Raw genomic sequence first — 15,572 nt, forward strand, 5'->3', positions numbered from 1 at the left:
TACACATGATGGGAGCCCCATGGCTCTCAACGCTTCACCTGAGGGTGTCAATATGATCCTCTGGTGGACTTGGGATTCACTTAGGTTGCCCAACCCATGATGAAACCAATTGCCAATTACATATAATATCTAATTCGCATCCTCACAATTAGGTTCAATAATTCATTGGTACATCTAAGTGAACCAAACTTGTTTATCAAGGGCACATTGAGACTTCATAGTGGGCTTGCTTTCCAAGTTTAGTGTTACCTCCCTAGGTAGTAGTGGGTAATAAACAACCCTATTAGGTGTTCACAGTCCCTAAGGGGAAAGACAGGTCCCTACTTCAAACAGCTCACTGAAGAGCGTCCCCAACCAGGTAGCTTCATACGAGATCATACTCATAGATATGTATCGGATATCCAGTCTCGGTGGTGCTTATGGCAACTGACTTCTGCTTCCTACTCATCCATTATATCGAAGCAGAATCTAAAGAGAAACAGCACTAAAAAGTGCTCCAGTGATCCTCCACACTACCTGCCTAATCAACATTCGAATAATCATGTAGTTTCATATTTCCGGTAGTGTATCTCAATCCATTAGTAATTGTGCCATGAAGATATCTTAGAAGATTCTTGGCATCAATGCAGTGAGGCTCAACCAAATATGAGCTCACAGTGCTAACTGCAAAACATATGTTCGGACGGAGGTTCACCAAGAACATCAACGCGAATGAGTTTTTGAAACTCAGAGGCATTTCCCAAATCTGGTCCGACATCACTACCATATAACTTCTAAAAGTTAAGATCCTCGAGGTAGTCACAGGCTTGCAGTCCATCATACCAAATCTTTCCAATATCTTTACCACATATTTTCCTTGAGATAGGAAAATTTCCCTTGGCTTCTGCCATACTTCAAGTCCTTGGTCCTTCATTTCAAATTCAGAAGCCAACTCCCTCTTACATTTGTGAATGAGAGGGTCTGCACCTATTAGAAAGAGGTCATCCACATACAGCACCAGTATGAGAGGCTTGTCATCTTCAACCTTAAAGTAAAGGTTAGGATCGGCTTCACTCCTAGTGAATCCCAGCTTCATCAAGTAGTTGTCGATCCTCTCATACCATGCTCGGGGTGCTTGCTTCAGCCCATAGAGAGCCTTCTTCAACCTGCATACATGAGATTTTCGATCATAAATTTCAAATCCTTCGAGTTGCTCCATGTAGACCTCTTCTTTGATCGAGCCGTGTAAGAACGCAGTCTAGACATCCATCTGATGTAGGTTCCCTTGTGAAGCGGCAAGGGCTATGATCGAGCGGATGGTCGTATATCTGGCAATAGGTGCAAATATCACATCATAGTCTATACCTTCCTTCTGGGAGAAACCATGAGCAACAAAACGAGCCTTATACTTTTCTGTACTTCCATCTGCTGCATGCTTTATCTTGTAAAGCCATTTGGAAGTAACAACTGTCTTATCCTGGGGTCTGGGAACTACTTCCCAGACATCATTCTTCATGATAGACTCATATTCTTCGGTCATAGCATCCTTCCATACTTGATGCTTGACAGCGTTTGAGAATGATGAAGGCTTATTTTGTATGATCGTGCTCATGATGGTCAAGTATCCCTGATACCTATTAGGTTTCTTTCACGAAAGGTTCCTCAAGGTGCAGCATGTCCTTCAGCATCATCAAGTAGCCCCCTAAGCCATGAAGGCCTCTTCCTAGAAGAGGAAGGCTCATGTGGAGGAGGATCAATCGAATCCATGGGTTCTTCTATATCGGGCATTGATTCATCATCCTTTTCTTTCGGTTCCCTGGTGTCAGCTTCTTGAGAGCTCCTCAAAGTCGGAAGATTGTTCACCTTGCTGAGAGCCATATCTTCGTCAAAGGTGACATCATGACTAATTACGACTTCCCTTTGACCGGCTACATAGATTCTATAGCCTTTAGTATTTTCACCATAGCCAACGAAAATTCCCTTCTTTCTAGATGCACCCAATTTATTTCTTTTCTCTTTCGGCACATGAAAATATACAGGGCTTCTAAAAAGAGAAACATCGGGTTTCTTACCGGTGAACTTTTCTTCAGGAATCTTGGAACCCAATGCTTGATGAGGGCATCAATTTTGTACATATACGGCAATGTTTGCAGTTTCAACCCATGGAAACTTCGGAAGTCTTTGATCATGTAGCATGGCCTAGACAGCTTCCACAATCATGCGGTTCTTCCTTCCCGCCACACCATTCTGCTCAAGAGTACGTGGTGTAGTAGTCTCCCTCTTAATGCCAGCCTCAGATATGCCTAAGTGAACCAACTGTAATATATCAGAGGTCTTGCTTTGGCTTGAGGGGAATGGTCCCCTTTTGAGCTTTCCTTTGGCACATCCCGGACATACACCTTCTTTCTCTACTTGGAATTCGGGCATCCCTGTTACCATCTGTCTTACATCGGGTGGAGCTTTGTAATGAAGGTGGGCAAACCTCCGATGCCAAAGTTCAGATTGAAGAGTTGTGTCACAAGACATGACACCTAGCAGACTTCCATCGACCTGATATAATGAATCAACACTAAACCCAAGAGTAAAGGCATCTTTAACATTATTTTTCCATATACATACCTTGCCATTGCTGAAGGTTACCTTGTAGCCTTTGTCTTCCATTGTCGAGATGGACACTAGGTTCTTTTTGAGGTCAGGTGCATTTAATACATCCTGGACTTTCTAGCCTTCTTGAATGGTTGTCCTCTTCCTCGATCCCCAGCTCTCCTCTTACCTTTGCTGTTGAATTTGTCATTCCTTTGATTTGCCATCAGAGGGATTTTGATCATCGTCCCGGTGTGAATCCTTTCTATCAGGGCACTCCCTTGCATAGTGACCTGCATTATCGTAGATGTAACATCGTCCTTTTCTTCCACCCTTAGGTCCAACCTTTCCTTTTGATTTAGTCTCGGAATTATTTCTTTTCTTAGCATGAGAAGAAAAGGTAGTAGGAGGACCTTTAGGCATGGGCATTTCTTTCTCTTCTTCCCTTGTTTCTTCTTGAACGCATCTAGCCATTAATTCCTCGAAACCATGAATTACATTATAGTTCAGAAGAGTAGTCCTGAACACGTACTGTTCAGATGGTAATCCTCCAAGAGTCGTGAGTGCCATTTCCCAGTCTATCGTAGATTTCCTTGGAGGTGTCCAGTTCAGAGATGTAGGCCACCAAGTGCTTGTCGATAGAGTCCCAAATGATCTTCTATTTTGACTTCTTTGGTTTTCCATTTGTTTCATGCAGCAGCGGATGCATTTGAAGGAGGCTCAACAATATTGCCTCTTACATGGTCCAGCACTCCTGGATCTTCTAGGGCTAGACCGATAGACATCTTCCATGCATGATAGTCATCTTTCTCATGGAGCTTGTCTTCGGCAGGAAAGAGTGTTGATGATCCCATAGTTCTTTTAGGATAGCCTTGCTAATCTTCTCTTCGGTGATTGCTCTTGCTCTTGCTCGGGCTTTGTCTTCACCTCAGCTTTGATACCATGTTAAGTTATGGTATGTTCTATGCTTATAGCAGTTTACTTCTTTTTCTTATTATATTCCACAGATTAGCAATCACATGTACATAAAGTAAAGTGCAGATAGAACATTAAATGATCGACAGAAAACAAGCCAAGACAAGAGACACAAGATGTGGTGGCTAGCCAGGGACAAACCCCACAATGTGTGGGGAAACCCTTTGAACAAATCTTCTTTTATCTTCAATAATTCAACAGAGAGAAATAGTACAATAAATCTTATTCATATCAGCAGTAGCAAACCCTAGATCAATAGCATCAGCGTTAGCGGCTTCATTATCAAACTAGGGCAGACGATATCTCACAAACCGACCGTCGGATTGACTTCATTCCCCACCAAAATTTGGGGCTTCCAAAAGAGGTTCAGATGAACCTACAACGTAGTTCAGATGAGGAGATCTTCTAGGCCACGCAGGTCAATCTTTACTTCTGCAGTTGCAGTTTCAGTTTCAGCAGTTTTCGGCTTCAAACTAGGGCAGTCGATATCTTGCAAACCATTCGTCGGATTGACTTCGTTCCACCACCAAAAGTTGCGGCTTCCAGTGGAGGTTCAGATGAACCTACAACGCAATTCAGATGAGTAGGTCTTCTAGGCCATGCAGGTCAATCTTTACTTCTGCAGTTGCAGCTTCAGTTTCAGTAGTTTTCGGCTTCAAACTAGGGCAGTCGATATCTTGCAAACCGTACATCGGATTGACTTCATTCCACCACCAAAAGTTGCGGCTTTCAGAGGAGGTTCATATGAACCTACAGTGCAATTCAAATGAGGAGATCTTCTAGGCCACACAGGTCAATATTTACTTCTGCAGTTGCAGCTTCAGTTTCAGCAGTTTCTGACTTCAAACTAGGGTAGTCGATATCTTGCAAACCATTCGTCGGATTGACTTCATTCCACCACCAAAAGTTGCAGCTTTCAAAGGAGATCCAGATGGACCTACAGTGCAGTTCCAAAGAGGAGATCTTCTAGGCCACACAGGTCAATCTTTGGATCTGCAGTTGCAGCTTCAGGTTCAACAGCTTCCGACTTCACATGTGTGAGAGAGAGACCCATTTCTACGCAGTAGAGAAGAGACTCATTTCTGCGTAGTAGAGAGAGAGAGAGATGTGATGAGAAGAGTGAGTGCAAATGAAGAAAAGTCCTCTTATATTTATACACAACGTTGGTGTTTGAATAGATGCGACTGTTGAGCTTCTGAGCCTACATGAGTTGTAGGTTGGCTTGATAATAATTCCATAATCAAAATAAATTCATATCTCCATGAATACTTATCGGAATCGGATGATCTTTATATCAATCCTACACCTCTCGACGAGAGGAATCTAATAAAAATATTATCAGCCATGAATAAGATGACCCACATGAAGTTTTGCCCTGGTTCCCATTTTAACATTTAGGCCTCTCACCCTCATCAACAACGTCGTCCTCAATGAATTTTCCCCAGGTAACTCCATTGCCCATTTAGATGAAGGCAGTAGTTTAGGTGGTGATAATAAAACCTTCTACCTTTATTGATTTCTCTTTCTTCTCCCTTAAATTACAAATATCTACGTGATCTGGACTTAAACAGGAACGCAACAAATTACAAAGATAACCATAAACACAGATATGCAGCGGAAATAATACTTCATTTCATTAATGTAAAAATACTGAAATATGCTTACAAATAGTAATGGAAATAAACTAGCTAGGGCGATGGTAGCTTATCTCTGAGAAGAGATGTGGTGGCTACATGCCTCTGAACTGTGTTACAATGAGGCTCGAAGGCCTATTTATTGTTGAGAAACAATGGAAAACCCTTAACATTCCAAAACCTAACCCTAGAAGATGAAACGCCAAACTGTGGGCCCCGTTTGGGTAAATTGGTACATCAACTTCCCGGGGTCGTAACTTTGGCATACGATCTTCGTTTGATGCGTACAATAGCTCGTTAGAAAGATCTATCCGAGCACAACCTCTTTGGGAAGGGCAACATCGGTCCATGGACCCATGTTGCCCCCAAATTTCCGAAAAAACGTCGTTTAGGGCCTCAAAACGGCTCCGGAAGTTTAGGACCCGAAAAACTGCCAAAAATAGTAAGTTGTGCTACAATTAAGGAAACTGAAAATGTTGAGAGAAACAATGGTGGGGGTCCAGGTGGACTTGGCAGGTGGCCACCAATATCCACCTGAATCATTCCTCCCCCCTTAGGAAGCAATGGTCCCCATTGCGTTGAGTTCCGCCATGAGATGAGGAAACTTTTGTTGAACTTGGTCCCTGGTGAGCCACTTGCCCTGATGAAGGAGTTGGCCTGCTTTGACAACTCGATACAGTTGGATATTTTGTTGGCGAGTGTTCATGATCTGTGTGTCCATGATCTGATCAGTTGCAACTTGTTCCATGCAATCTGGATTTAATTCTGTGGGTGTGAGCTATTCTGCAATGTCGGATGTGTCTAGCAATGGTGGAAAGTATGGCCAAAGGCGGTCCACATTGAACACTGGGTGCATGCCAAGGAATGGGGGAATGCTGAGCTCAAATGCATTGTCTCCACCAGCCTTAGTCATGGTGTAAGGACCATATCAGAGTGGTCTCAGTTTCCGATAGGCTCCAGTAAGGCGTTCTTTTTGCAAATGCAACCAGACTTTGTCGCCCACCTGAAACTTGTGTGGCACCCGATGTTGATCATGTCGCTGCTTGTACTTAGCATTTGATTTCTCCAGAATGTCATGGACCTGCTGGAAAATATGTTGGATGTGCTCAATGAAGCTGGTTGCCTTATCTGTTTCGGACTGGACATGAGCCAAATCTATGTGAGTAGCTGCAAGTGGCATGGCCACGTCAATGGGGCATAGTGGCTGGAATCCCAAGCCCACCTGAAAAGGGTTGTGGCCAGTCGAGCTGTGAAGAGCTCGGTTGTAGCTGTGTTGAACATAGGGGAGGCTCTCGTCCCATGTGCGTGGATGCTTTGAGTTGTACATGCACAGAATGTGCACAATCATCCTATTGACAACCTCTGTCTGGCCATCAGTTTGAGGATGGAAGGCTGTGGACTTAGTGAGTTTGGTGTCCAGCATTGACCAGAGACTGGACCAAAATGTACTGAGGAACCGACTGTCCCGATCTGAGATGATAGATTGTGGGATCCCAAAGTGCACCCACACTCGTTCAAAGAAGAGTTTAGCAGTGGCTTCTGCTGTGATATTCTTCTTGCAGGCCGCCATAATAGCCATCTTCGAGAACCTGTCGACGACCACAAAAACACAGTCATTTCCATGCTTAGTGGAAGGAAGGCCTGACATGTAATCCATGGAGATGGATTCCCAAGGTCGACTAGGGGTAGGCAGTGGGGCATAGAGGCCTTGCTTCTTGATGGTCGGTTTGGCAATGGCACAGGCAGTACATGATCTGATGTACTTCCCAACATCCTGTCGAAGATTCGGCCAATAGAAATACTTTTGCAGTACTGCCACCGTTTTCTCGACCCTGAAATGCCCAGCAGCCCGACTGTAGTGTGCTTCCCAAATCATCTTGGCACGCTCTTGAAGGAACATAAAGGTGACCCAGGTGGCATAACAGGGCATCCTGGAGGTGAAAATCTGGAACATGCTGACCCTCCAAGAGTGTCTGGTATGTGTGGTCGAATTCTGGGTCACTTTTGTAGAGAAGTGGCCAATCAGAAATCTCGTGCCCACAAGAGTTGAACACGGTGGTTAACGCCATGATCGGTGGTCGACTAAGGCAATCTGCAACATTATTGGTGCTGCCCTTCTTATACTTGATATTCAAATGGAACTGTTGTAGGTATGTAAACCACTTCTGATGGCGATCATTCTGCAATTTCCCTTGGGTCTGTATGAACTGCAGGGGTCGGTGGTCTGTGTGGATGACCATTTCCTTCCCCAAAATATAATGCTTCCATTGTCGGCAGGCCTGCACAATGGAATACATCTCTTTATCATAAGTGGGATACTTCCGAACTGTGTCTGAAAGTGTTTCACTGTGATATGCCACTAGATGCCCGTGTTGAGTAAGGACTGCCCCAATAGCATAGTCAGAGGCATCTGTCTCGACCTCAAATGGTTGTTGTAAATCTGGTAACACGAGCACTGGTGTCGTGCAGAGGTGATCTTTCAACTCTATGAATGCCTTCTGTTGAGATTCAGACCAAAAGAATTTTGCTTTCGCTCCTCCCTTGGTGACTTGACTCAAGGGCCAAGTGATATGAGAAAACCCCAACACGAACCTGCAGTAGAAGTTGGCAAGACCTAGAAAGCTGTGGAGCTCTGTCAGAGTGGTTGGAGATGGCCAATCTCGAATGACTTGGATCTTGGATGGATCCACATGCACCCCCTGTTCATCAATAATGTATCCCAGATACTGAACCTGGGTCATGCCAAAAGTGCATTTCTCCAAATTGGCACATAGCTTGTGTTGCCGCAGTGTTTGGAGAACCTGTTGGATATGGTGGAGGTGCTCTTCCCAACTCTGGCTGAAGATCAGAATGCCATCCAAGTATACCACCACAAATGAGTTGGTGAACGGCCGCAAGATGTCATCCATTAGCCTCATGAATGTTGCAGGAGCATTCATCAATCCGAAAGGCATAACCAACCATTCGAAAAGGCCCCCTTGGCTTTGAAAGCAGTCTTCCACACATCAGACGGTTCGATTGGTACCTGGTGATATCCTGACTTCAGATCGATCTTGCTGAAATATTTCGCCCCCTTTAGTTGGTCCAGGAGGTCATCAATCCGTGGGATCGGGTACCTATTACGGACAGTGATCTTGTTCAGCGCCCGATAGTCAATACAGAGTCTCCAAGTCCCATCCTTCTTCTGTACCAACACGATCGGGCTCCCACAAGGCGATGAACTCGGACGGATGTGAACTTTCTGCAGGAGCTCCTAAATCTGCCTCTTGATTTCATCGTTCTCCAGAACAGAGCGCCGATAAATTGGTCCATTGGCTAGCGACGCACCTAGGGTCAGATCGATGGAGTGCTTGACCTAACAGTGCAGAGGAACCCCTGCGGGGGAGGTGAAGATGTCCTTGTACTCCTCCACGACCTTGTCCATCTGTAGTTGTCGTGCGGAGGGGCCCTGTCTGGAGGCCGTGGCTACCGTCTTCTTCTTTCCTTGAGGGCGTATCATCAGGAAAACAAATTTCCCGGTTTTGGAAATGAGCTTACTGCATTGTTTTGCAGTAATCAAAGAGATGGTGGTAGGCGGTGCTACCTCTGGTATCCTGTACAACTTATTTCCCAATGTAATAATAACAGCACGGGGCCTTGATTCATACACAGCATGTCGCTTCCACAAGTATGGTTGTCCTAATAATACATCACAAACTTCAAGGGGAGCAATGTCACACAATACCTCATCCATGGCGACACTGCTGGCTCACGCGAAGATCCCGTCCTTGTTGAAGCCACCCGATGGTGTACGGTTGTGGATGTGCTGTGGTCAGTAAGCCCAACCGCTTCATGATCTCTGCCGAAATGAGGTTCTTTTGGCTCCCGCTATCGACAATGAACTGTAGCGGGGAGCCCTTTACCCACATCTGGGAGTGGAAGAGACGCTCCTCCTCCTCTGGATCTTCGGGTTCATTTTTCTGGATCTTGGCGGTAGCAACAGTGGCGTTGGGATCCGCATCAATGATCTGCTTCCCTTTGTCATTCGCCTTGTCGGGTTCTGACTCAGAGTGGAACATGCATCTGATTCTGAAACCTTTAGCTCAGCCAGCAGCGACTGCTTGGCCCGACACTCACTTGTGTTGTGAGTGGAGCTCTTATGGAACTCACACCATTTTCCCGTGTCCTTTTTCAGCTTCGCGGCGCTGTTCTTTGCTTGCAGCTTCGGCGGGTTGTCTTGTGCTGCCCCGCCTTGGCTTTGTCCTTTGTTCGGTGGTTTAGGGGCACCTTTCCCTTGTTTTGGATTCGCAGATCCAAAGTCTCGCTTCTTTTGTTTAAACTTCTACTCAACCTTGACGGCATATCGGTACGCTGTGCCAAGCGAGGAGATGTTCAGGAATTGTATTTCTTCCTGGATGTACTTGTGCAGGCAGCCGCGGTATTTGAGTATCAAATGCTGCTCCGAATCCTTGATACCCAACTTTGTGCGAAGGGTATGGAAAAGATTGGTGAACTCCGGCACATCTTGGTCCCTTCTCTGCCGCAGCGTGGTCCACTTTAAGTATTCATCCTCATAGCTTCCGACAGGGTAGTACTGCTCCTTGATGGCATCCCCAAATGAATTCCAGGTGGGTACAGCTGAAAATAGTGAGCCGTTACTTTCATCCTTCTGCTTGCAGTAGGTTTCCCACCAGTCCTTGACGTGGGGGGCTGCTTTGAGCAGAGTGAAAACAATCTTTTCCTGACTCGAAAAATTCATGAATAGAAAAATAACCCTCTAGCAGATTTAACCATTTATCTATGGCATCTGCGTCTATCTGACCCTCGAATATGGGGATTTCAAAATTAACTTGTACCTTAAAGGGCATGACATTTCTAGAGTAGCTGTTGGAAGCTGATGTGTCGCTTCTGAGTAGCCGCTGAAGGATCTGGGCAAAGTTGTCCATCATCGCGTTCCGTTGTCGCTCGAGGGCTTCTTCGAGCAAGATTTTGATAGGATCTCCTGCCCCCTCGTCTTTCTTCTCATCCGCCATGGGAGGCCGTCGGGATTTGCGAGGTTGTTCTTGCAAAGGTTCGACCAGTTCAAGCCCTAACTCCTTATATCCCGACCTCATTGGGGACATGCAAAGAAAAACAGAGAAAAAGCAGACCGCTCTGATACCACTGATCCAGACTTAAATAGGAACGCAACAAATTACAGAGATAACCATAAACACAGATATGCAGCGGAAATAATACTTCATTTCATTAATGTAAAAATACTGAAATATGCTTACAAATAGTAATGGAAATAAACCAGCTAGGGCGATGGTAGCTTATCTCTTAGAAGAGATGTGGTGGCTACATGCCTCTGAACTGTGTTACAATGAGGCTCGAAGGCCTATTTATTGTTGAGAAACAATGGAAAACCCTTAACATTCCAAAACCTAACCCTAGAAGATGAAACGCCAAACTTTGGGCCCCGTTTGGGTAAATTGGTACATCAACTTCCCGAGGTCGTAAATTTGGCATACGATCTCCATTTGACGTGTACAATAGCTCGTTAGAAACTTCTATTCGAGCACAACCACTTTGGGAAGGGAAACATCGGTCCATGAACCCATGTTGCCCCCAGATTTCCCCAAAAACGTCATTTAGGGCCTCAAAACGGCTCCGGAAGTTCAGGACCCGAAAAACTGCGAAAAATAGTAAGTTGTGCTACAATTAAGGAAACTAAAAGTGCTGAGAGAAACAATGGTGGGGGTCCAGGTGGACTTGGCAGGTGGCCACCAATATCCACCTGTACCTACGGTTGCTAAAAAGTAATTTTATTTGATGTGTCATTGCCCTTTCACTATGAATTGCACTATATATTTACTAGAAAGCAAATTCAAGTATTTATTGCATGTTAAAACCTTATTTGTAGTGTTGATGTCATCACTATATTGTTGTTTTATGCATGTTTCAACCATAAAAACTCGATCAAAAACCCTCAACCTTGCATATCTAATCAATATTCTTGATACTTTGTTAACTAACCATTCGAAGACGAGTTACTTTTGGCTGTTATATGACATCGCATATCCTATCATCAAAAATCTATCAAACCCTAACTTATGGAAGCTACATTATTTTCTTTAGCCATCTAGGGACAAAGCACTTTGGTTTGGCAAAGAGTACCCTAACACTCTGGCTCCACCGATACCGTTAAACACTTCTTATACCTTTCCATCATCTTAAACCTTCCTTGTTGAATATACTCTAGGAGATCCACATACAGGGAATTCTTTCTTGTGGTGAAATATACCACTATATAGTTGTTGAAAGGTTGTTGAGGTGACAGTGGTGGCCACTCTCTTGTTGCCACAAGGTCTTGATCTTCCTAGTGAGGATTTGCACTAGGACTACAAATTTTGCACTAACAAGCGCTTTCAAAGGAAACTTTTGCATCAATTGATAACTAGATAGGTTTGGATACAATATGCAATTTGCAACTTTGTTGGTCCCAATCATTCTTAAACAAATAGCCCTCCAAATCTAGCTTTTAGACCCCATAGTCATCATTCTAGTTTAAACATTATTGTTTCCTTTCAACCACTCTCAAAAATAAAAGATCCCATCCTTTTATTTTCTTGCATAAATTTGCAATATAGATCATGAGATATCACAAATCATATTAATCCCAAGTCTAAAAAACTTTGAAATTATTATCATTCATTGGACTTAGTTTCTTTTCTGCATTTCCCCATGTCAGAGAACAATTGGCCTACGTGTGAATAAGATACCAAGGTTACACTAGGTATCACTCTTCGATTATCCCTAGTGTTTATCTTGTACCTTCATTAGCCCTAGGGTATCAATTGTATATATAAGGCATTGTGATTTAAAGTGAGGATTTTGGCTTCTAATACAAAGCTATAACTTGAATGCGAAATATTAAAAAGATGAATGAAAATAAAAAGGAAGGTGATAAGAATTAGAAGATCCATAGCAGAAAAGTTCCTTCTAGATCTCTCTTCCGCTGACAACCCCTAACAACAACCAGTGTAACTAATACATTGTTCCATTTAATCTCTGCTCCTTGTGTCAGTCATATGTCCCCTCGCCCATCTTTCAAGAACATATGTTTGGAGGTGGAAAATCCAACCCAAAAGTTATGTTTTTCATTGTGCAATAGGGTGCTTATGCTTGTTTTTCCTTGGGCATCCTGGATATGGATTACTGAGTGACTTGAAGAAAAGGAAGGGGCTTTGACCATAGTTTTGTTCCCTCACCTAAAATGGAAGGGAGCAGTTAATCCTCAATCCTAATCCCCATGGGATCTCCCCTATTAGCCTATGGCTTTAGGAATGACACTACTTGGTAAGCCCTCTTTTTGGTAGCGCAATCTCATTTTCCCCATCCACATTTTTCACTCCCCTCCACACATTACAACCCCTATTTCATCATATTCCATCTCTGGGTCCACAAGGCACTAGCACACCCCCTCCCCTTGTCCACATGTCTAGGCCAAGCCTGGAAATGTTGCCCCGAAGGTTTATGCAGCTAAAATAATGTTAAAAGCATATCATGGCCACAAGCAAGAAACATAAGAAAAAGAGTATCATAAAATCCAAAAGATGGTCGGGACATTTAATATGGCACATGGGCAAAAGCCGAGCATGAGCTCTACCCCTTATTATGGCCATCACCCTGGTTCCTAGGGCCCTATGAGTGCCCCCACATCATTTAAGAACCCATGCACGTCCCAACCCCTGGTGGGCGATGAACTGCCCCACCTTAAGGGGTTAATAACTGCTTATGTCATACACAACATGCTCTCATTTCCTGGGACCCCAACCAGTAATAAAAAGAAAAATCAAGAAAATGCAAAAGGAAAATAAAGAAGGGTGGAAAAACAAAGGACGGGGTAACTCATGTATCCACAATTTCTCCCTCCTACATCTATATGCCCAAATAATCATCATTTCCATCCTTGAACCCATGGCATTTGGCCTTGAGACCCCCATGTCCCCATCCATTCATCATCATTCACATGACACCTATCAATTAAAGGATGTACCAGGCACCTGTCTTTCCCCTTAGGGACTGCGAACACCTAATAGGGTTGTTTATTACCCACTCCTACCTAGGGAGGTAACACTAAATTTGGAAAGGAAGCCCACTATGAAGTCTCAATGTGCCCTTGATAAACAAGTTTGGTTCACTTAGATGTACCAATGAATTATTTTACCTAATTGTGAGGATGCGAATTAGATATTATATGTCATTGGCAGTTGGTTTCATCATCGGTCGGGCAACTTAAGTGGAGCCCAAGTCCACGAGAGGATCATATTGACACCCTCGAGTGAAGCGTTGAGAGCCATGGGACTCCCATCATGTGTAAAGCATCATTCCATGCCATGGGCACCCTCAACACCTTCAACAATCTGCTCATTGCCCTACATTATTCACGAGATGATGCACTTGGACCAGTGTGCCCCATCTGGATTAGCATTATATGGCAGTTGATACAAGGCCCAGAAAAGGTTTGTCTCATCCCTTAAGACATGGGAGGGAAAGCTCCATCGTCAAAGCCCTCAATATTGGAGCATCATAGGCTATATTCTACGAGACCAGGTTTTGTGCTCCAAACTCACTTTGGGCCCCCACATGATGACTTGCATGGAGACTAAGGAGCCATCCGATTGTTCATGATTTATGGAACCCTCTCACACACTTTGGCACCAAGAGGACTCAACGTTGCCTTCCAATGGCCTGAAAGCAACATGACTTCGTCAATTCGACTAACATTCGAATGATTATTTCATAATTTTAAAAATATACTTGGTCAAATTGTGACCAAGATATGTATTTTGCACATTTTTATAATGTTAGGGGACTTGGGCTAGTAATTCAACCTACTAGGTCTCATATAAATAAAACTCAACTTCATTTGTATTGGATCATCATCACACTTTGGAATTTTGGCCTTCTTGGCAAATCTGCACTTTTTCTTTTGATTAACTATTGAATGTCTTGGATGCATTTTGATAATTTGGAGCCAAAATTCAATTTTCTTTGGACAACACCAGAGCACAAATAGTGAAGGAAAGAAGAAAAAGTTGACAATGCTAGTGTTGAACTGGGGAATGTAATAGAAAAGTGGAAGCAAGCATTGGGGCAATGGTTGGAGATATGATCCCATAGCTGTAGTGTATATGATGTGACAAGCAAGACCCAATACGCAAAAGAGAAGCATGGTGATTGGTCCCATCTAAGGACAGGCCATCTCAAGTCTGGCCCTACCTGAGAAGATGACTGAGAGATCCCCATTAGTGGTGATGTAACCAAGGAAATGGGCAAGCAAAAGAAACAAATAGAGAGGATATAAGATGAGGTCTTCCCCAAGTTGATTAGGAAGTAAAGAAGTATAAAGGAGAAAGGGTTCATGAGTAAAAGTATGAATAGGGATGCTATTAATTTTTTGAGAAACCCTCAACATATGAGACCTAGGTTTCTCTCACAATGTTCCCTCCCAAAAACACAGCATCACTCAACTTCGTAGAGCATATTAATTATGGTAACCTTATGAGACTAGTATAATCCACAAGCCACTAGAGAAAGATTAGGACTAGAAGGAACGGATTTCATTCAGCATTCGATGGGTAAGGAAAAGAGAAGAAGAGTATGGGAAAGAAAGCATCATGCAACATTCTTATCTCCTACAGTGATATGCGAGCATTAGGAAGTGGATCTACTATGACTGATGATCTATGGGAGCACTTGTTGAGTAGCCCTATTAAAGGTGATCACTTATTGTACTTTTCCCCTCACTTTCTCATTATCGCAATGCACTCTTTGTTCCCTAAATCAACCATATCCCTATGTATGAACACCTCTTTGGCCATGGCCATCATTCTTCATGGAAGTCTCACTTTTTGCCATGCATTTGGGCTCCCTGAGGTAGTGTCCCACATCCTCCAAGGAAGTGTAATGATCCCTTGCGACCTCCAAGTCAAGGCACTCTTAACACCCCCTTTAAAGTCCCTTTTCAATCTTTGAGGTACCTTCAAAACGGGGCGACTTCTCCTTTTGGGGTAGGCATGAGGTTAAAAGAGGTAACATGGTAAATTTGTTGAGTGAGCAAGATGTCAAAGCAAGTCAAGGATACATCATGTAACAAGGACAACTCGTGTTCAAGAAAGTTCAAGCCTTAAATCACACAAAAATCGAGCAAATGGACCAAGACAAGGAGTGTCATAAACCTTTCTACCCATTGGATCATGTAAAGATCAATTTGAAGGAATGTTGAGGAAAAGGAGAAGTCCATTTAGGTCTCCAAACAATCTCCAAGCAATCCAAAAGACATTTCAAGTCAAAATCAAGCAAGGAGGAGCCTAAAAGTATGGTTTGAATAATATTTGAAACAAACAAAGGGAGGTCGTACACATTATATTAGCC

This window comes from Pinus tabuliformis, chromosome 9 (genome assembly GCF_031772625.1).
Source record: "Pinus tabuliformis cultivar Carrire ecotype Pingquan chromosome 9, CPIR1, whole genome shotgun sequence".
NCBI classification, from domain to species: Eukaryota; Viridiplantae; Streptophyta; class Pinopsida; order Pinales; family Pinaceae; genus Pinus; species Pinus tabuliformis.